The sequence below is a fragment of the Bombina bombina genome, chromosome 5 (genome assembly GCF_027579735.1).
Source record: "Bombina bombina isolate aBomBom1 chromosome 5, aBomBom1.pri, whole genome shotgun sequence".
Lineage (NCBI taxonomy): Eukaryota > Metazoa > Chordata > Amphibia > Anura > Bombinatoridae > Bombina > Bombina bombina.
This window is the reverse complement of record NC_069503.1, coordinates 165,742,866-165,765,026: the sequence shown is the minus strand read 5'-3', so window position 1 is coordinate 165,765,026 and position 22,161 is coordinate 165,742,866.

Here is a 22,161-nt window from a genome sequence, read left to right as displayed (position 1 = left end):
GTATACTCCGCGACTCGTAATATGCGTTCCCAGCCATTCCCCGTGCAATGGCCAATTTTTCAGCGGTACCGCAAAATTCATAATCTAGGTGAATGTTTGATCTATTTTGAAGCCCCGTCTTTTGAAAACTAGAGTATTTACATGATAATTACAAACATTACCTCTTATGAGTTGGAAGAGGTGGGTGTACTCAGTACCGGTGAGTACCCCCACAAAAAGCCCTGTATAAATATATATATATATATATATATATATATATATAGTATCTCACAAAAGTGAGTACACCCCTCACATTTTTTGTAAATATTTTATTATATCTTTTCATGTGACAACACTGAAGAAATTATACTTTTCTACAATGTAGTGAGTGAAACTCAGCTGCAGCACGGTGGGCAAGACCATACAGCAGTTTCACAGGACAGGTTCCACTCAGAACAAGCCTCAACATGGTCGACCAAAGAAGTTGAGTGCACGTGCCCAGCATGATATCCAGAGGTTGTCTTTGGGAAATAGATGTATGAGTGCCAGCATTGCTGCAGAGGTTGGAGGGGTGGGGGGTCAGCCTGTCAGTGCTCATACCATACACTGCACACTGCATCAAATTGGTCTGCATGGCTGTCGTCTCAGAAGGAAGACTCTTCTAAAGATAATGCACAAGAAAGCCCACAAACAGTTTGCTGAAGACAAGTAGACTAAGGACATGGATTACTGGAACCATGTCCTGTGGTCCGATGAGACTAATATAAACTTATTTTTTTCAGATGGTGTCAAGCTTGTGTGGCGGCAACAAGGTGAGAAGAACAAAGACAAGTGTGTTTTGCCTACAGTCAAGCATAGGTGGAGGGAGCTTGATGGTCTGGGCCTGCATGAGTGCTGCTGGCACTGAGGAGCTACAGATCATTGAGGGAACCATGAATTACAACATGTACTATGACATACTGAAGCAGAGCATGATCCCCTCCCTTCGGAGACTGGGCCGCAGGGCAGTATTCCAACATGATAACGACCCCAAACACACCTCCAAGACGACCACTGCCTTGCTAAAGAAGGGTAAAGGTGATGGACTGGCCAAGCATGTCTCCAGAACTAAGCCCTATTGAGCATCTGTGGAGCATCCTCAAAGGGAAGGTGGGGGAGAGCAAGGTCTCTAACATCCACCAGCTCCGTGATGTCATCGTGGAGGAGTGAAAGATGACTCCAGTGGCAACCTGTGAAGCTCTGGTGAACTCCATGCCCAAGATGGTTAAGGCAGTGCTGGAAAATAATGGTGGCCACACAAAATATTGACACTTTGGGCTCAATGTGGACATTTCTACTTTGGGGTGTACTCACTTTTGTTGCCAACGATTTAAACATTAAAACTGTGTGTTGAGTTATTTTGAGGGGACAGCAAATTTACACTGTTATACAGACTGTACACTCACTACTTTACATTGTAGCAAAGTGTAATTTCTTCAGTGTTTTTCACATGAAAAGATATAATAAAATATTTACAAAAATGTGAGGGGTGTACTCACTTTTGTGAGACACTGTGTGTATATATATATATATATATATATATATATATATATTATGTATATATATATATATATATGTATATATATATATATATATATATATATATATATATATGTATGTGTGTATATATATATATATATATATATATTTATTTTATATTTTGTGAGACACTGTATATATATATATATATATATATATATATATATGTATATATATATATATATATATATATGTATGTATATATATATATATATATATATATATTTATAATCAAAGAACAAACTGGCAAGATTCCTTGGTGCTGTTAAAATGGAGCTTTATTTAACCAATTTTAAAGTTTGGCCAAACTTTTAAATTGGTTAAATAAAGCTCTGTTTTAACAGCACCAAGGAATCTTGCCAGTTTGTTCTTGGATTATGTTTGAAACTCATCCTCATACACCGGGCGATTTCCTTTCCTGCTGAATTGGGCTGGAGTTTGTTTGATGCAGGTACTTAGCAGTCAGGTGAGCAGGCTGTTTTTAAGAGAAGCTGTTACTGGTCTGAATACACAGCATACTACAGTGGATATGGATCATCAGTTTTGCTGCTGAAAAGAGGAAGCATTTTAGCCTGTATAATTACCGCACTGGCAAACTGGGGGACAAATTCAAGGCGGACCTGCATAGTTCCCGGGGGACTGGTGATTATCTGGACTCTGGGGAGCAAAGTGTGTTCCGTTTATTGTTCAAGGCAGAGTATGCTACACCCCGTAGCTGGAAGGTAGGAGCCCTGAACAGGGTAGGCTTCATGTGAGATAACACAACACATCCTAGGCAGCTATTTGGTTAAAATTTCCAATAACTAACAATATTTCTCCAATTGTTGCTTGCCACTGATATACTTAATTGTCATGTTTTACTGTGTTTTGAGCATATTTAATCATCTACATACATTTTTTATTTAATATATATATATATATTATATATATTATATATATATATTATATATATATATATATATAATATATATTATATATATATATATTGAGATATATATATATTGATATATATATATATATATATATATATATATATATATATATATTGATATATATGGGGTGACAGGGGGACCTATAAATAAAGATAAGATATGGATATACAAACAGACAGAGGCATATGAGGCCCCTGCATATTGAAGAGATCCGACAATATAAGAGATATATAAATACAATAGAATGAAGAGTATGCACGGTTCATCATATTGGTTACACTGACAGACTTCTGTGACCGTGATGGATTTTCATGCTGAAAATAAAAATGGACTGGCTCAGACCCAAAATGTTATAATGACAAGTGTGGCTTAATCTTTTAAGCGGAGCATGGCATTCAATGAAGCTACTGTGAGACGCATGCCAAAACTAAACTCTAACAAGAATGCGCTGGCCGACAAGTCCATAGTCGCTTTTTCATCTCTACATAAATATGTTTATGACTATAAAAGATGCCAAAAGAAGGGCAATGCTTAAAAAAGCACTCAGCACATCCTGACCAACACCATATGGAGAATATGGACAATGTCCTCGATATCTGAATTCAGCTAATTCACATTACTATTAATAATTTATATTTATCCCCTTCAGTGCTGAGTTATTTCTCTCTCTAGTACTTTAACCCTTTCGCTGCTAAGCCTTTTTTTCACCCTATTCCTGAGCCAATGTTGAGCTTTTTTTGGCTACCTACATTTAAATCTAATAGAGTAGGGTAGGGAAAGAAAATATATCAGAAACCCAACTAACAAATCAATTATATAATGGAAACAAAGTTCCTACATCAATGTGTGGGGGGTGCTCAATGCCAGTATTATAAATATTAACAAAAAAAGGAAAGCACTCAAATGGAATTATTTATGCATAACTTTTAATATTATTAATAAAAATAATAATATGTATGTGAATTGAGTGCAATAAAACTTAAATTAGACCAACACAGCCTCAGGTGATCAATTAGAAAGCACGGAATATATAGTTACTAAAGGAACCAAACAATTGACTACAGATTACCAGTTTGCAAGTGACACAGTAATCAAAGGGACATGAAACCCACATTTTTTTCTTTTGTGATTTAGATAGATAATACAATTTCAAACAACTTTCTAATTTACTTCTATTATCTAATTTACATCATTCTCATGCTATCCCTTGCTGAAAAGCCTATCTAGATTGGCTCAGTAGCTGCTGATTGGTGGCTGCACATAGATGCCTCATGTGAATGGCTCACCAATCAGCATTGTTATCTCTTCAACAAAGGATATCAAAAGAATGAAGCAAATTAGATAATAAAGTAAATGTGAATGTTGTTTAAAATAGTATTCTCTATCTCAGTCATGAAAGAAAAATGTTGGGTTTAATGTCCCTTAAATTTTAGTTACGCTACCCCGATTGGTTCGAATATGGCATTTAACCAGGGAGGTTAGTCACACTCAGGTTAGCCTTTGAGAAAGTCGTTTTGATGAAATGCGCATCAGGCGTATAATCTAAGTCCCTCAGCCTTGTTCAGTTGAAATACTCTTTATTTGTCTTAATAGTGGTTAAGTGACTATTGTGGGATATAATATAGATGAGAGAGGCCTCGTTGTACAAAACAGAATTAAAAGCACTTTTTTTCTTGCAAGGCGTTCACTGTCAACACGGTGATCACCTGACTATAGAAACAAAATTAATATTTTTTTTGAGATAGGGACCTGACTACTAGAAAATGATATTAGCAATATAAGAAATGCAGACATCACCTTGTTGCAAATAAAAAGTCTAACATTTATTGTGGACAAAGTGCAGACATTACATTACCATGCTCACTTCCCCAGAGATCAAGAGTAGCCATGTGTAAAATAGGGGCCCATACAGGCTTATAATATAGAAAAGTGAGGCCCCATTGGGCAGTACAGAAATAAAAGCACTGTTTTCTTGCATAAACTATGCAAACAAATAAATATATTCTTTTTATGAGAGGGACTTGTCTACTAGAAAATTGACTTTATTAGCGGTCTCTAGACATATAATATTACTCCTCCAAGACTACCACCATTTGAATGAGCAGGCGATTCTCTTTCAAATTGGGGGTCTTGGAGATTTGTAGCTGCTACTGCATCTACAATCGAGAGGTGTGAGATATATTCCCCATCCAGCTCCTTCTGGCTCTGCCCCCTTTGTGACATCACCACATGCATAAATAGTGACGTCACCCGCACTCCCATGAAGCCAGGATATGCAGTCCCCGCCCGGCATGTCGAGAAGGGCTCATCATGCGCCTACAGGTAGCGATGTGCATGGTGAGAATGCATTGGCATGCACATGGAAGGTGTTAGGGAACTTTATTTTGTAAACATCTTTGTAATTAAAAAGTATGGTAGACTTTTTCTAAAATTGTGTTTGCTGTCGGGTCCATGATGGGCCGTGATGGGAAGGGCCTAGCCACTGGTGTGTTGTGGGCAGGGCATTGTGGTCTGGGCATGCTCTGATGGTTGGAAAACTCTATAAAAGGAGGGATGATCACAGTTGGTAGCACATGGGAATTTCTCTGGTAGCAAGTAAATTGAGAAGAGCGAATTAAGAACTGCAGCACATATGAATTTAATTTAACAAAAATAACTGAACAAAGTTCCAAGACAGGGAACCTGTCCACCCATGTTCGAGCATGTAAGGAAGCATCTGCTGTTTGCATTTAAAGGGGACACTAAAATGAATTAGAAACTTTCTGAGGCACTAGTTCCTATTCTACTGAGCATGTGCAAGCGTTCACAAATACAAATATGATATTGTGATTCGCTAAAGGCTGTCACACAAGGGGCAGGGAAATGGAGCAAATGTTGAAATTTCTCAGAAAACAATATACTGCTCTTTTGAAATTCAGTGGGTGTTACTGCAATTTAGTTTTATTATGCATTTGTAGAGTATGCAGTTCTACTGTATTTAACGGTTCTTTAACATTGCAGACGCAAGTGCTTAATCAGCTCTTCTAGCGCATAAGAAAAGGACTTGTCAGTCACTACAAGGCATCCCAACCTGTATCTGCTGCTTGACAAATACAGCCCCATATGATTTTATGTTTAAAGAGAAGTGGCAATCATTTAAGACAATGGGAGAGTTACTGATTTTAGTACAATATTGTTATTATAATTAACAGCATATCCCTCTTGTCTAAACTGTTCAAGCAAACACATCCATTTCTAAATAATTTACCATATAAAAAACAACAGAAAACAAGATAGGCTTCTATAGCGATGCTTTCAAATAAAAACAAGTCATTGGGAATTAGAAGAAAAATACCCTGTACTGATTTTTTTTATTGCCATTTAGCACTTTATCCCGAAAAAATTAGGAAGGAACATATGCGAATATTTAATATAAGGAGGCCTATTTATCAAGCTCTGTATGGAGCTTGAGGGCCCGTGTTTCTGGCGAGTCTTCATACTCGCCAGAAACACCAGTTATGAAGCAGCGGTCTAAAGAGCGCTGCTCCATAACCCTGCCCGTCTGCTCTGAGCAGGCGGACACACATCGCCGCAATTCAACCCGATCGAGTACAATCGGGTTCATTGACAGCTCCCTGCTGGAGGCCGATTGGCCGCGAGTCAGCAGGGGGCGGTGTTGCACCAGCAGCTCTTGTGAGCTGCTGGTGCAATGCTGAATACGGAGAGCGTATTGCTCTCCGCATTCAGCGATGTCTGTCGGACCTGATCCGCAATGTCGGATCAGGTCTGACAGACATATGATAAATAGGCCTCAATGTGTATAAAAGCTAAAGAAAAAACATATTTTCAGACAGAGGTGACTTATTTCTATGATAAGGATGTCTGTATATAATTGGATGTTTAAAACCAAAAAAAAACACACAAAAAAAAAAACATAAAGGGACATGAAACCCAATTTTTTTCCATCGTGATTCAGAAAGAGCATAACATTTTTAAACAATTTTCCAATTTACTTCTATTATCTAATTGGCTTCAATATCTTGGTATCCTTTGTTGAAAAGCATATCTAGATAGGCTAAGGAGCTTGGAGCTAGCTGCTGATTGGTGGCTGAACTTGTATGCCCATTTTCATTAGTTTACAAATGTGCTCAGCTAGATCCCAGGAGTGCATTGCTGCTTCTTCAATAAAAGATACCAATAGAATGAAGCCAAATTGATAACAGAAGACAATTGTTAAGTTGTTTAAAATGTATAATTTTTCTGAATCATAAAAACATGTTTTTGGTTTCATGTCCCTTTAAAATATTTCCTTTGGTATGACAATCTGTTAGAGAAGAAGAAAGAAATTGTACACTAATGCTTAGGGCTCTAGCAGGGGACTACAGTTGCCACAATGATAAATTTATAGCCACTTGGGCATTTGACCTTATGGGATACAGTGACTCTTTTAAAAGAGGGGTTACTTGTCCTGTTTTCAGCTAAGATGTACGGAGCCTGTGTCATGAGGAAAAATAACTGAATAAATCGTCACCTTGCTGTAATACATTGTAAAGTGTCTCCACAATGTAACTATTCCCCCAAACAATAATAGTAACTGTATAATGAGGGCACCAGTCTTCTCCTTCCTGAGGTGTGGCATATCAGAGATCGTGTGAATTGTACCCTGACTCGCTCTCTCTGTGGGGCACGTTCACAAGTCACTTCACTCTCTATATTGTTACTGAGGTGTGGGCACGCAACTGTGGCTTGTGATTGTGAACGTGCCCCAGTGAGAGTCAGATTACAATTCACGTGATCTCGGATACGCCACTCCTAAGGAAGGAGTAGACTGGCACCCTCATTATAAAGTTACATTTTTCACAAGAAATAGTTAAATAGTAACCACATTATTTGAGAGAAATAGTTAAATTATGGAGACTGTTTAATACTGTATGTCTTGCTCAAAATGTTTTACATCATAAGCATAGTGTATTACAGAGCGATAATGTTTTTTTTCTCCCCATGACACCGGGGATTAAAATGTTAAATGGACAGTAAAATTAAACCTAAATTCATGATTTGAATCTGAAGAGTCTCCCTAGGCAAGGTAGGGGGAGTGTAAAGTGTTAAAAGGCAATAAAACAAATCCAATACAGGGTATTTTATCTTTTAATGTCCAATGACTTATTTTTATTGGAAAGCATAGCTATAGAAGCCTATCTTTTTTTTTGTTGTTGTTTATATTGTAAATTCTTTAGAAATGTTGTATCAAAAATGTGTTTGCTTGACCAGTTTAAACAAGAGGGACAGGCTGTTAATTATAATAAAAATATTGTACTAAAATCAGTAATTATCCAATTTTGTAAATGATTGACACGTCTCTGTAACCTGCATACAAAAAATATGAATGTCATGTTGCTCTCAATGACATTCTCATAAAAATGGGCTGAGCCTGCAGGTAAAGCAGACCTGCTAATGTTATCTTAAAAGTAAATATAAAAACTTAAACTTAGTGCTTAAATGGACATTGTACACTAGATTTTTATTTACATAAATGGTTTGTAGATAATCCATTTATATAGCCCATCTGGGTGTGTTTTTTTAAAAAAATTATAGTTTTGCTTATATGTAAATAACATTGTGCTGATTTTCAGACTCCTAACAAAGCCCCAATGTTTTAGATGTATACTGATGTCTACAGACTCCTGCTTGCTGTTTGTATAATGGGTCTTTTCATATGCAGGGGAGGTGGGAGTGTCTGCTCTTCCTGATTTTTCAGCCCATTTCAGTGGCTGTCCCAGCCTAAACTCACCAACAGTGCTAAGTTGCAAGCTTCTCAGTACATTTTTAAAAGGTTTTATACTGGGTTTTTATATCACTATCTGTGCATATTCTTCTTTATAGTAGTGTCTATTACATGCAGTGATATGAAAATGGGTGTGTACTGTCCCTTTAACACACTTACCCCATCCCCCCAAAAAGCAAACCTTTTGTTATTTAATGAAAAGTATTATATTTAAAAGGCTGTGACATCTGTCAGAGGCTGTAATGTCATCAGTGAATTGTGTAGTAGAGCGGATGCAATAATGGTTTAAAGGCACGTTATGCTATGAAATAACAAATCAGCCTATTGTAAACATTTTCAAACAAATTAACTGTTTGCTGCAGTTGTTTTTAATACCCAAACTCCACTCACCACTTACAGAAAGCAGGGCTAGCCATGGTCATATGTTAGTATAAAGTAGGTACGTGCATTCTGAGGTTTTGGATGTCTCTGAATGTGGAAGAAGATGGCCGCTCATGGGATTCAGCTTTTTTTTTCTTTGTCTGAAAGTGCAGCACACTAAGATCTGTGCAAATCCAGATATTAGCGTGTTGCTATTCCACAAGAAGAAATCCTGCTTTGAAAGGAGCAGAACTCCGTGAGCGTCATCTTCTTGCGCATTCAGAGGCATCCAAAATCCTTAGAATGCACATGCCTAGTGCAAAGTACATTGCTCTGCAATTATTATCTATTAAAGCGAATTAAGGAAAGATATGCTGTTAGCATTGAGAAGTCTGCAGTGAGCAATTGTACATGAAAAAGGGGCAAAAACAATTAAAGTATATTGTAATATCTGAAGTCCATTTAAACCATTGCCAGCTTTAGCAGAGTAGGAAGAGTGATTAGCACGCAGGCTTAAAGGGACAGTCTATTTTAAAATATTTATTGTTTATAAAAATAGATCCCTTTATTACCCTTTCCTCAGTATTGTACAACCAACACTGTTATATTAATATAGTTTTTACCTCTGTTATTACTTTGTAACTAAGCCTCTGCAGACAGCCCCTTTATCTCACTGCATTTCACAAACTTTTAGTATGCACTAAACTGTGCTGTAGGTGGCGCCAAAATCGAGTAAAACTGATCGATCCAAGGGTATATACAAACAATTTTGATCTAAAATGCATCTATCTTACTTAGAAATTGTTATTAATAGTCTATTATTGTGCAGCTATATTAGTTACAAGATTGCTGCAAGTAAAGTTATTGATGTACTACCGCAATCAGTCCCAATAATAAAGTTTGCTTATTAATAGGACGACAAAGACTGTCTCAAAAGAAAATCTTGTAAAGCTGCACGGCTGCTCTTCCCATGACTTCCCCATCTCCAATCCTCTTTGGAAATGAAAAAAAAAAAAACAGAGAGGGTCCCTCCTAGTGCAGGATGTCACTAAAATCTAGTAATATTGTGCCCACTCTCATGGAGTTATGCATGAGTCTGCACTAATTGGCTGAAATGGAAGTTTGTAAACAGGGCGCCTCCTACCACATACTACATAACAGATTTTAGTGATATCCTGCATTAGAAGGCGCCCTTTTTACAAACTTGTATTTCAGCCAATTAGTGCTGAATCATGCATAACTCCATGGGAGTGAGCACTATGTTAGCTATGTGGTACACATGAACTAGCACTGTCTAGCTGTGAATAGCTAACAATATGCACTGAGATAAGAGGCATATGAGCCTACCTAGGTTTAATCTTCAGCAAAGAATACCAAGAGAACAATGCAAATTTTATAATAAAAGTAAATTGGAATGTTGTTTAAATTGCATGCCCTGTCTGAGTCATAAAAGTTTATTTTTGATTTTACTGTCGCTTTATCAAGCATTTGGGTAAACTCCCTGTTAATAGGTTAAAAGTGCTTAGTGAGTACAGCGCTACAAAGCCCTAGAAAAAGGGTTTGTGGCTAAAGATGGTGTCCACGATTGGTTGTTATAACTATAAGTGACGAGTGTAATAGTAATACAAATAGCCGATAGGTCTAAGTGCATAAATATTACAATGTATGGGAAAAAGGAATTTATAATGGATCAAAAGCTCCTATATGTTTTGCTAAAACCATTTATTACGTTTTGCTAATAACATTTAATATGACATATGTAGTTAAAAATCCTTGACAATGTGTATATACATAAAATACATAAAATACCCTTTAAAACACAATTCTATAACAGGATATTAAAAACAAATCTATGGTACCAATATGTGCACATAAAAAAAGGGGGGGTTTATAGAAATATAGTCTTAAAAATCTGAGGAATTGTCGTGTGATCCTATGGTATATCGACTTTTTAAAGTGTCCCAATGCTGGTGTGTTCAAATATAGTGAACCACTCAAAAATATGAAAAAATGAAAATATGTGAAAAAAATGTGAAAAAATAGATTAAATGCCTCTAAAAAATAAAAAAAATATTAAAAAATACAATTTGTGATATCACAACTGTGTAAAAGTGAAAAATAATTGCAAAAATAAAAATAAAAATAAAAATGAGTGGAGTGTTTTCCAAAAATATGCCTTAGTGAATGTCAAATATATCCTTAAGAATAGTGATATATAATAGTGTAACAAATGTTCCCAAAAGGTAGTGATAACTCCAAATGCAAATGTTGTTAAGAAGTCTGTTGAAACTCAAAATGTATCCAAAATATATCCAGACAAGTGTAGTAATATGGTTCCTAAGTGTAGGTCCTCTTCTTGAGGTGTGTGTTAGAACTTCAGTAGTATCATCTTGAAACTATAAAATGATGAGAAAAGCGAACATAGTGCAATAAAGCTACTAAAAGATAAGGGTAAAGGTAATAAACTCACCAATGAGATCCTGAGCCGTAATACCAGTTAGCCAACGCGTTTCGGTTCACATAGAACCTTTCTCAAGACTGGTACCGGCTCTATCGTTTGTTTGCCTTAAATGTATTGTTTGGCAAATGGGATTGGATTAGTTTTGGCGCCAAAAAATCGCGCCAAATAAGCCGTTACGAAAAATGCGTCTTTTCGTTGTGTATAAGTCGTAATTTAATGCTCTTTGTGTGTTGTTTCTATTTCTTATTTCGTAATAATACTTGTTTCATTATAGTACTTAACCTTGTAGTTAATGTGTAAAGTCATGTCTCGTTTGCCGGATGTTTTCACCGGAAGTGGAGATTGGCCGGAAGTGACATCGTAGCTCGTGTGTGCACTTCCGGTTGGCGCTCCTGTTACCGCATGTTGTACCTCTGTCCACAGGGACTATGTCTCTGAAACTTGAGGTATAGATGCTATTTGCAAATGTATTATAATTAGTGGTATTAGGCTCAGGATCTGTCTAAGTATAATAAAATGGTTTATATGTATATATATACTAAACGTGATCGGCATTGAATTGGTCCATTATAGAACACAAAAAACATATAAAAATATATAAAAATACAGATACAATAATACAAAGATACAGAAACCATATAAAAATGCAAAAACTGTATATATAACCTTTCAAATGAGTACGATAAAATCATATATGTTATCATTGTATTGGTCTATTTAAAATCTGTTATAAAGATATTTCCATTTTCTTCCTATGAGGATAGAGATATCTACAATAATAGAGACAATTATAGCTATAGGAACAGACAACAACATATGTACCCAAGAGTACACTTTCAAGAAAACCAGGGTCATTACTCTAGAAACATTTCTAGCGACAGATCAAGAAACAGTTGGGCAGATACCCCCACACCGACCATGAATAGATTCGAATCTCTGAGACAGAAAGAGACCTTAAACAGTCCTACTCGTTCAGTCCAGAGACACACAAATAATCAACCATCAGGAATGGTCACAGAACATAATAACCACCATTTTTTAGGGGAGGGAACCACGACACTTATAGACAGGAACAAACAATCGAAAAGAAAGGACAGAATACAAGACACGGAAGAGCCATTAAATCGAAGCTTAAAAAGAAAACCCATAGAGGTAGAAGAGCAGGTATAAAATTGAAAAAGAAATCTCGGGAAATCACACAGACACATAAAAAATGTGAAGACAAACCAATTGTAATTCCTTCCACAAGTAATGATATCACTAATCATACTAATGATCTGGAAAATACAGACAATAAAGGGATATACAATTTGAGTAACACAAATCTAAGCCACAAGGACAAGGAAGTATTGTCCTTAGGTCTTTCTTATGCTCCATCTAGAGGCTTGGATAAATTCCAAACCTATATACATGTGAAACAGCTAGTGAGAAAACTTACTCTCAAAAGATTCTTTTGGAAATCAACATTGGAAAAAACAAACTCTCAACCAAACATAGATATGAGAGCCATTGATAATCCTACACAAGATAAGTTGGAATATACGAATCTTAAGCCTAAATCCACTTTTTTCCCCATTACGCACAAGGGACCCCAAATTGAAACATTCGAAAATGTAGTATGTGATGATATAAAGAAACTTAAGGACAATAATATCAAAAAATTCCATCATAACTTAACCAAGACACAGATGGACACAATAAAAGGCCTAGAAGATAACAAAGCTATCATAGTAAAGCCGGCCGACAAGGGAGGGGGGATTGTTATTCTAAACAAAGATGATTACAATAAGGAGTCAGATAGAATTCTGGGGGATCGAGAGACTTATGAGATCTTAAATTCGGACCCTACAGAAAGATATAAAAGAGAACTAGACTCCATACTACTGTCAGCCAAAAGGAAAGGAGTAATCAACAACCATGAGTACAGGTATATATCCATACAACATCCAAGGATACCTGTATTCTACTACCTTCCCAAAATCCACAAGAGGCTGAACAATCCCCCCGGTAGGCCTATCATATCAGGCATAGGCTCAATTTCTTGCAACCTATCAGAATACATAGACAGGAGACTCCAAAAACATGTACAAAAATTGCCCTCTTATCTCAGGGACTCAACTGAAGTCCTGAACATACTCAACAGTCTAGAATGGAATAGACAATACATTCTGGCTACTTGTGACATCACTGCTCTTTATACGAGCATCCCACATGACCTGGGTCTGGAAGCAGTCAGACACTTTATGGAGAAGGATATAGAACTGAGTCAGGAACAGAGAGAATTTGTCCTGGAAGGTATCTCATACATCCTCAGCCACAACTATTTCAACGACAGAGGAATATTTTACAACCAAAAATGTGGAACAGCTATGGGGACCAGGTTTGCGCCTAGCTATGCTAACTTGTATATGGGCCAATGGGAGAACCTGTTTTGGGACTCCTGCCCAGCAGGCGCAGACCTGGTCCTTTATAAGAGGTACATAGATGACATCCTCATTGTGTGGAAGGGGTCTGTCGAAGACCTTCAACATACCATAAATGTGATGAACAATAACAGAATGAACTTAAAATTCACACACAAAATAAGTAAATATAACATCCACTTTCTAGATTTGAATATAAATGTAAAACAAGGGAAACTTTCGACATCCACATACTTCAAGGACGTAGACTGTAGTAACTACATCCATCAAACCAGTTGTCACCATCATAGATGGAAATCAAATATCCCGAAAAGACAGCTGATGAGGATTAGGAAAAACTGCTCTGACACAGATAAATGGAAGGAACAGTCTGAAATCCTGAAAAAAAGATTCATGGACAGGGGATACGATGAAAAGACTATACATAAAACAATAGAAGAAGTGGAGAAAATGGACAGAAGATCGATGCTGAAATATAAAGAAAAGACCCCACAAGGAAGCAACACCATAAAGGTACCTTTCATCTCGGAATACAGTGAGAATAAGTTTCTAATTGAAAAGATAATTAAGAAACACTGGCATTTTCTCAAAGAAGATAACATAATTGGGAAGGATCTGGAAGAGTCCCCCATGTTCATATATAGGAAAACAAAAAACCTAAAGACTATGATTGCCCCCAGTGTACCTATAGCAACCAGAAAGACCAGAATAAATGATGTATATGGCAAACAATTAAAAGGCTTTTTTCCATGCCATTTATGTAAAGCTTGTAAACACGGTAAGAAGAGCCAGACGTTTAAATCCAAGATTACAAAAGAGTCTTTTAATATGAAAGAAATGATTAGGTGCCAGGACTCGGGCGTCATATACCTAATCGAATGTGGATGTGGACTGCAATATATAGGACAAACCTCCAGAAAACTCCGAGACAGAATTCGAGAGCACCTCTTACAGATAAAGTGGGGCAAGGAGGACTTCCCACTGTACAAACATTTTAAGGAAGTCCATAATGGTAACAATAAAACCTTTAAATATATGGGTATCAGCAGACCAATAAAGAATTGGAGAGGGGGGGATTTTGAAAGACAACTTTTGAAAGTAGAATCAAAGTGGATTTTCCTGTTAGACTGCACCTTTCCCAAAGGCCTAAATAGCAGCACGGAAATATTCCATCTATTATGAGCTAAGTCTACTTGACAGTCAATATCCAATAACCCCATATCTGACCCCTTATAACGTTAATGTAATGGGTGAAAAAATGTGGAAATATACCAAAGGGCCATCCAGCTTATGCATTTTGAAACTTGTGTATTTTTGAGAGTTTGGTTCTTTGGAGTTTTAAAGTTTTAGAGTTCAAGCATTTTAGATTTTAGAAATCACTGGTATTCTTCTTAAAAAGACTGCGAACTCTTAGATTTTCAATCCATCTTTACCCATTTTTTAACGTAGCTGTTTTACTTCTTATTCTAACATTTTAACTCTTACATTTTAATTTTCACCTTCCGCTCTTATCCCATCATTCTCAGTTTTAAACAATGCTATTTTTTGTATATGTTCCTATATACATATACTAAAAAGGTTTTTTATATACTATATATACACTGTCCTATACACACATATATACATAACCTGTCTATTAGAGTTAGGGTCCACTATGACCAACGGACTGTTGGGTTATGAGACTCAGATATTTCAATTTGTCGATCCCAAGTGCCATAGTAAATGAAAATTCCTATCTCCTTATATGTTTTTATATGTTTTTATAGGTATATATATGTTTCTATTGGTTTTTATATGTTCCAAATTATGTGGAAATATCTTTATAACAGATTTTAAATAGACCAATACAATGATAACATATATGATTTTATCGTACTCATTTGAAAGGTTATATATACAGTTTTTGCATTTTTATATGGTTTCTGTATCTTTGTATTATTGTATCTGTATTTTTATATATTTTTATATGTTTTTTGTGTTCTATAATGGACCAATTCAATGCCGATCACGTTTAGTATATATATACATATAAACCATTTTATTATACTTAGACAGATCCTGAGCCTAATACAACTAATTATAATACATTTGCAAATAGCATCTATACCTCAAGTTTCAGAGACATAGTCCCTGTGGACAGAGGTACAACATGCGGTAACAGGAGCGCCAACCGGAAGTGCACACACGAGCTATGATGTCACTTCCGGCCAATCTCCACTTCCGGTGAAAACATCCGGCAAACGAGACATGACTTTACACATTAACTACAAGGTTAAGTACTATAATGAAACAAGTATTATTACGAAATAAGAAATAGAAACAACACACAAGGAGCATTAAATTACGACTTATACACAACGAAAAGACGCATTTTTCGTAACGGCTTATTTGGCGCAAATTTTTGGCGCCAAAACTAATCCAATCCCATTGGCCAAACAATACATTTAAGGCAAACAAACGATAGAGCCGGTACCAGTCTTGAGAAAGGTTCTATGTGAACCGAAACGCGTTGGCTAACTGGTATTACGGCTCAGGATCTCATTGGTGAGTTTATTACCTTTACCCTTATCTTTTAGTAGCTTTATTGCACTATGTTCGCTTTTCTCATCATTTTATAGGTTCAAGATGATACTACTGAAGTTCTAACACACACCTCAAGAAGAGGACCTACACTTAGGAACCATATTACTACACTTGTCTGGATATATTTTGGATACATTTTGAGTTTCAACAGACTTCTTAACAACATTTGCATTTGGAGTTATCACTACCTTTTGGGAACATTTGTTACACTATTATATATCACTATTCTTAAGGATATATTTGACATTCACTAAGGCATATTTTTGGAAAACACTCCACTCATTTTTATTTTTATTTTTATTTTTGCAATTATTTTTCACTTTTACACAGTTGTGATATCACAAATTGTATTTTTTAATATTTTTTTATTTTTTAGAGGCATTTAATCTATTTTTTCACATTTTTTTCACATATTTTCATTTTTTCATATTTTTGAGTGGTTCACTATATTTGAACACACCAGCATTGGGACACTTTAAAAAGTCGATATACCATAGGATCACACAACTATTCCTCAGATTTTTAAGACTATATTTCTATAAACCCCCCCTTTTTATGTGCACATATTGGTACCATAGATTTGTTTTTAATATCCTGTTATAGAATTGTGTTTTAAAGGGTATTTTATGTATTTTATGTATATACACATTGTCAAGGATTTTTAACTACATATGTCATATTAAATGTTATTAGCAAAACGTAATAAATGGTTTTAGCAAAACATATAGGAGCTTTTGATCCATTATAAATTCCTTTTTCCCATACATTGTAATATTTATGCACTTAGACCTATCGGCTATTTGTATTACTATTACACTCGTCACTTATAGTTATAACAACCAATCGTGGACACCATCTTTAGCCACAAACCCTTTTTCTAGGGCTTTGTAGCGCTGTACTCACTAAGCACTTTTAACCTATTGTCATTTTGGGATCTGGTTGGGAGATTCCGCAACAAGAGCACAGCTTGTATGGTTGACATCTTGGCGCTGCAAGATATACATTCATAACATTAAACTCCCTGTTAAACTAAGGGCAAGATCATCAGCATCTGTAGGTCTTATCCAGGTATTAGAACTAATCTAGAAAATAATGAATGACTAATTCAAACTATAGTAAAGTTGTCATCCCTCCCTTATTTCCTGTGATCTCCTATATTTGCCCAAACCTCCCTCCCTTTAATCTGCTCTTAGAACATTTACTCCCATATTTTTACAACGTGTAAAATCTTAATATAAGACATTTAGTACTGTACTCTTGGGAGCCGATTTATGAAAGTGCGAACAGACATGATCCGCTGTAGCAATCATGTCCGGCGCACATCGATAAATGCAGACAGCATACGCTGTCGGCATTTATCATTGTACAAGCAGTTCTAGTGAACTGCATGTGCAATGCCGCACCCCTCAGATTCGCGGCCAATTGGCCGCTTGCAGGGGGTGTCAATCAACCCGATCATATGCGATCAGGCGGATTGCTGTCCGCTGTCTCAGAGCAGACAGACGAGTTAAGGAGCTGCTTCTTAACTCCTTTTTCCGGCACGCCTGAAGGCGCGCGGAAACAGCTGCATCAAGCTCCATTCAGAGCTTGATGAATTGGCCTCGTGTACTGTTATTTAGTTACCTTTTGCTGTATCTGACAGTTTTATGTGCCTTAAATGAGAACTATAATTCACAGATTTGCAGAAAGTTGTTGAATGAGCTAGACTGTGTGAATGAAGATGATTTGTAGGAAGAATTTTGTTGTACCAAACTATCATATCAAATTGCAAAATAAAGTGTATTTTAGTAACTACTGTAGTGAATAATTGACCGATTTCCTCTGTGAAATGCGTTGTTTCCTTAGTTTTCATTATATTCTTTAAAAAAAAAAAAGTTGCCACCCTTAAAGGGACATGAAACTTTTCTTTAGTGATTCTGACAGAAAATACAGTTTTAAAAAAAGTTTACAATTTACTTCTTTTATCAAATTTGCTTCATTCTTGTGTTATTTTTTGTTGAAGAGATATCTAGATATGTAATGTACACATGCCTGGAGCCCTTCATGACAGGAAATAGTGCTGCCATCTAGTGTTCTTGCTAATGTATAATATTGTTGCAAAACTGCTGCCATATATTGCTGCAGACACGTGCACGCTCCTGCTTTTCAACAAAGAATAACAAGAAAAACGTGCTAATAGAAGTAAAATTTGGCACCTAGGTAGGTATTGTGCACATGTCTGGAGCACTATGTGGCAGGAAAAACTGCTGACATTGGGCCAGATTACCAGTGGAGCGCTAACAGGTACGTGCGAGAAATAAGGGGTTTGCACTCCTCGGGCTTATCACTCGTATTATGAGTTGAAAGTTAACCCAAATCGCATGAGCGCAATCTCGATTTACCCTAGAATCATTACCACGGCATTATAAAGCCCACTTACACTCATAATAACAACATCTAATAAAAATGATTTAACAAAAAATATTGCAGAAAAAATGATAAAGGCTAAAATATATGAGCTCTCAGGTGTTATATACACGTCTAAGTGAGTTAAACGACCACTCAATGCAGTAGAATTACATAATTAACAAGTGCATAATAAACAGACAATGAAATAACACCTACTCTGAATTTCAAAAAAGCAGTAGATATTTTTTCTGTTAAATTATATTTTTCTCCCTTTTTCCGGCCACCTGTATCATGTGACAGACATCAGCCAATCACAGACTAGTATACGTATACCTTGTGAGCTTGATACAGAGCTTGATAAATATGCCCTTCTGTCTGAACCATGGAAGTTTATAGGGACATGAAATCCAATATTTTTCTTTCATCATTTAGGTAGAACATATTATTTTAAACAACTTTCCAGTTTACTTCTATTATCAAATGTGTTTCATTATCTTGGTATCATTTGTTGAAGGAACAGCAAGGCACTACTGGTTTCTAACTGAACACATGGGTGAGCCAATGACAATTGGTATATACTGTATAGGCAGCCACCAATCAGCAGCTAGAACCTAGGTTCTTTGCTGCTCTTGAGCTTACCTAGATAAACCTTTCAGCAAAGGATAACAAGAGAAGGAAGCAAATTAAATAATAGAAGTAAATTGGAAAATTGTTTAAAATGGTATGCTCTGTCTAAATCATGAATGTCTAATTATGACTTTACTGTCCCTTTAATTTAGATTTTTTTATTTTGTGCTCTTTAATGGTGAATTACATTTTGTGTTAAAACTCTGTTTAAATTCCTAAAGATCATGTGAAGGTTTTTGTTAGCATGGTTTATTTTAAAGTATGCCTAAGCACAGATGTGCAGTCATAATTTATTACCAATACACTGAATTCCTACAATGCACATAGTCAAATATGCTAAACTTTGCATTATGTATTACCAAAATACCTCCTGACTTTAATATCCACTTAGTAAAAAAAAAAAAGAAGAAAACTATTGAGTAATGTATAGAAATAAAGTGACTAAACTATGCAGTTGTACACAAATATCAGCACTGAGGCATATACACGAAGCAATAATGATATCTATCACAGCTTGTGGAAAGTTATTAACAGATAGTAAAAGAAATATTTAGATACATGGTGCAGAGGCAAGATTATATTGAGACATGCTGAGTGATATATTGAGATGTATTCGACTTTTGCTACTCTATTGAAAGATATATAGAGAGATGTCTAAAATTGAAAGTCTGGAACATTCTAAATTCATTTATATTAATTCTAGAAACAGATACAGTCACAAAGAGATAAGATTAGCCATGTGCAGTTCAATACTCCATCCTTATTTTCTGTATACTTATAACAGGGTATTTTGTGTTGTCTGCAGTTATTTTATGGTCATGTTTACATTGTTGGTGAACACATTTTTGGCATGAATGTAGCCACTAAAATTTCTGCTGTTAAAGGTTATACAATGGGGCAGTTTGAAAAGCTTTTGGGCTGGATTACAAGGGATTACTCCCTGTTTTGCGCATATTACAATTGCAAGTAAAAATTACGCCCTGTTTGCGGTGGCATCTTTGCTGTAAACAAAATAAAACATTGAAGTTGCATTACATTTTCTCAATCCCAATAGACTTTTTATTATTATTATTATTATTGGTTATTTGAAGAGCGCCAACAGATTCTGCAGCGCTATTAACAAAGGCGGAGTACAACAAAACAATTATATGGATCAAATGGGTAGAGGGCCCTGCCAAGAGTTGCACTGTTGTAGTCAGCTCTTGAGAAGGTGATCAACAAACAGCTGGACTCTTAAGCTTACATGCTAGGGGGGTACAGGGGATAGCAATGGAGGAGAGGAACTGGTATAAAGAAAGGTCAGTGTAGGTTGTATGCATCCCTGAACAGTAGAGTTTTTAGGGAGCACTTGAAGCTTTTAAAACTAGAAGAGAGTCTAGTAGACTTTCATGGAGTCTCGTTTTGAAATCAAAATTTCACTGCTAACCCGAGCCCAGGATCGAATTGAGATAAATGCATGTATTTCTATAAATATGTATATCTGTATTAATATGCATACTTGTATAATACAGATATACATATGTAAAATTACTTTCTGCACGTTTTTATTCTAACACCTCACATCTATTTACGTGCCCTTATAACTTTTTAATTTAATATTTTAGCGATAATTTAATCAGACAGTGCTAGTATGAGTGTTACTATACTGTGACATGTATTTTTTGGTGTGTTTTGTGCCACTTTTTTAACATCAGCATTACCTAAGCAAATCGCGATCACCTGCACGTTCGCATTTACTTTCAGTTTGTAATACCAAGGGTATTTAACGTGCTCCCAAAAAGGCAGATTTTTTCCCCAACGTGAGCGCACAGATGGATGTGCCTCACTTTTAATCTAGCACTTTGAGTTTTAATTTTACACTAGCCAAATAGCAGCATAGGAGCTAAAAAACATGACAGTTTGCTCAGTTTATTTGAAAGGAACCAATAAATGTAAGAGAACTGAATAACTGATATGCACAATAAAAAGACAATGTAATAGCACAGTAAAATATTTTCTGGCAAATTTCAAAGGTAATCCAATTTTACCTTCCACTGTATTATGTGACAGCCATCAACCAATCGCAAAATTAATCTATGTATATACTGTGCACTTTTGCACATGCTCAGTAAAAACTGGAGCCTCAGAAAGTGTGCATATTATTATTATTATTATCAGATATTTATAGAGCACCAACAGATTCCGCAACGCTATAAACATAGGCAGTATACAAGGTAACATTTATAGGGATCAAATGGGTAGAGGGCCCTGCTGAGAGTTGCACTGTTGTAGTCAGCTCTTATGAAGGTGGTCTACAGACAGCTGGGCTCATAGGGTTACATGCTAAGGGGTTCAAAGGGATAACAATAGAGTTTGGAAAGATTAGTGTAGATCGTATGCTTCCCTTGAAGCTTTCAAAACTAGGGGAGAGTCTTGTGGAGCGAGGCAGAGAGTTCCTCAAGATGAGAGCCAATCTGGAGAAGTCCTGTAAACGGGAATGTGAGGAGGTAACAAGAGAGGAGGAGAGTAGGAGGTCATGAGCAGAGCGAACTGGGACAGGAGGGAGAGTATCTAAAGACAAGGGGGTTGATTTGTCAAAGTCTGGCGGATATGATATGCTGTAGCGTATCATGTCCGCCAGACATCACTGAATGCCAATAGCATACGCTGTCGAATTTTAACATTGCACAAGAAGTTCTAGTGAACTGCTTGTGCAATTCTGCCTCCTGCAGATTTTTGGCCAATCGGCCGCTAGTAGGGGGTGTCAATCAACCCGATCATAGACGATCGGGCGGATTGGTGTCTGCAGCCTCCGAGGTGGCAGACCAGCTAAGGAGCAGCGGTCTTAAGACCGCTACTTCATAACTGCTGTTTCTAGTGAGCCTGAAGGATCACACAGAAACAGGGGCATCAGGGGCCATTTGGCCCTTGATAAATTGGCCCCAAGGTCTGAGACATAGGGGGCAGAAGTGCAGTTCAGGGCTTTGTATGTCAGAGTCAGATTTTTGTGTTTAATCCTGGAAGCAAGAGGAAACCAGTGAAGGGTAGAGAGGTGCAGCAGATGAAGAGCAACATGTAAGGAAGATG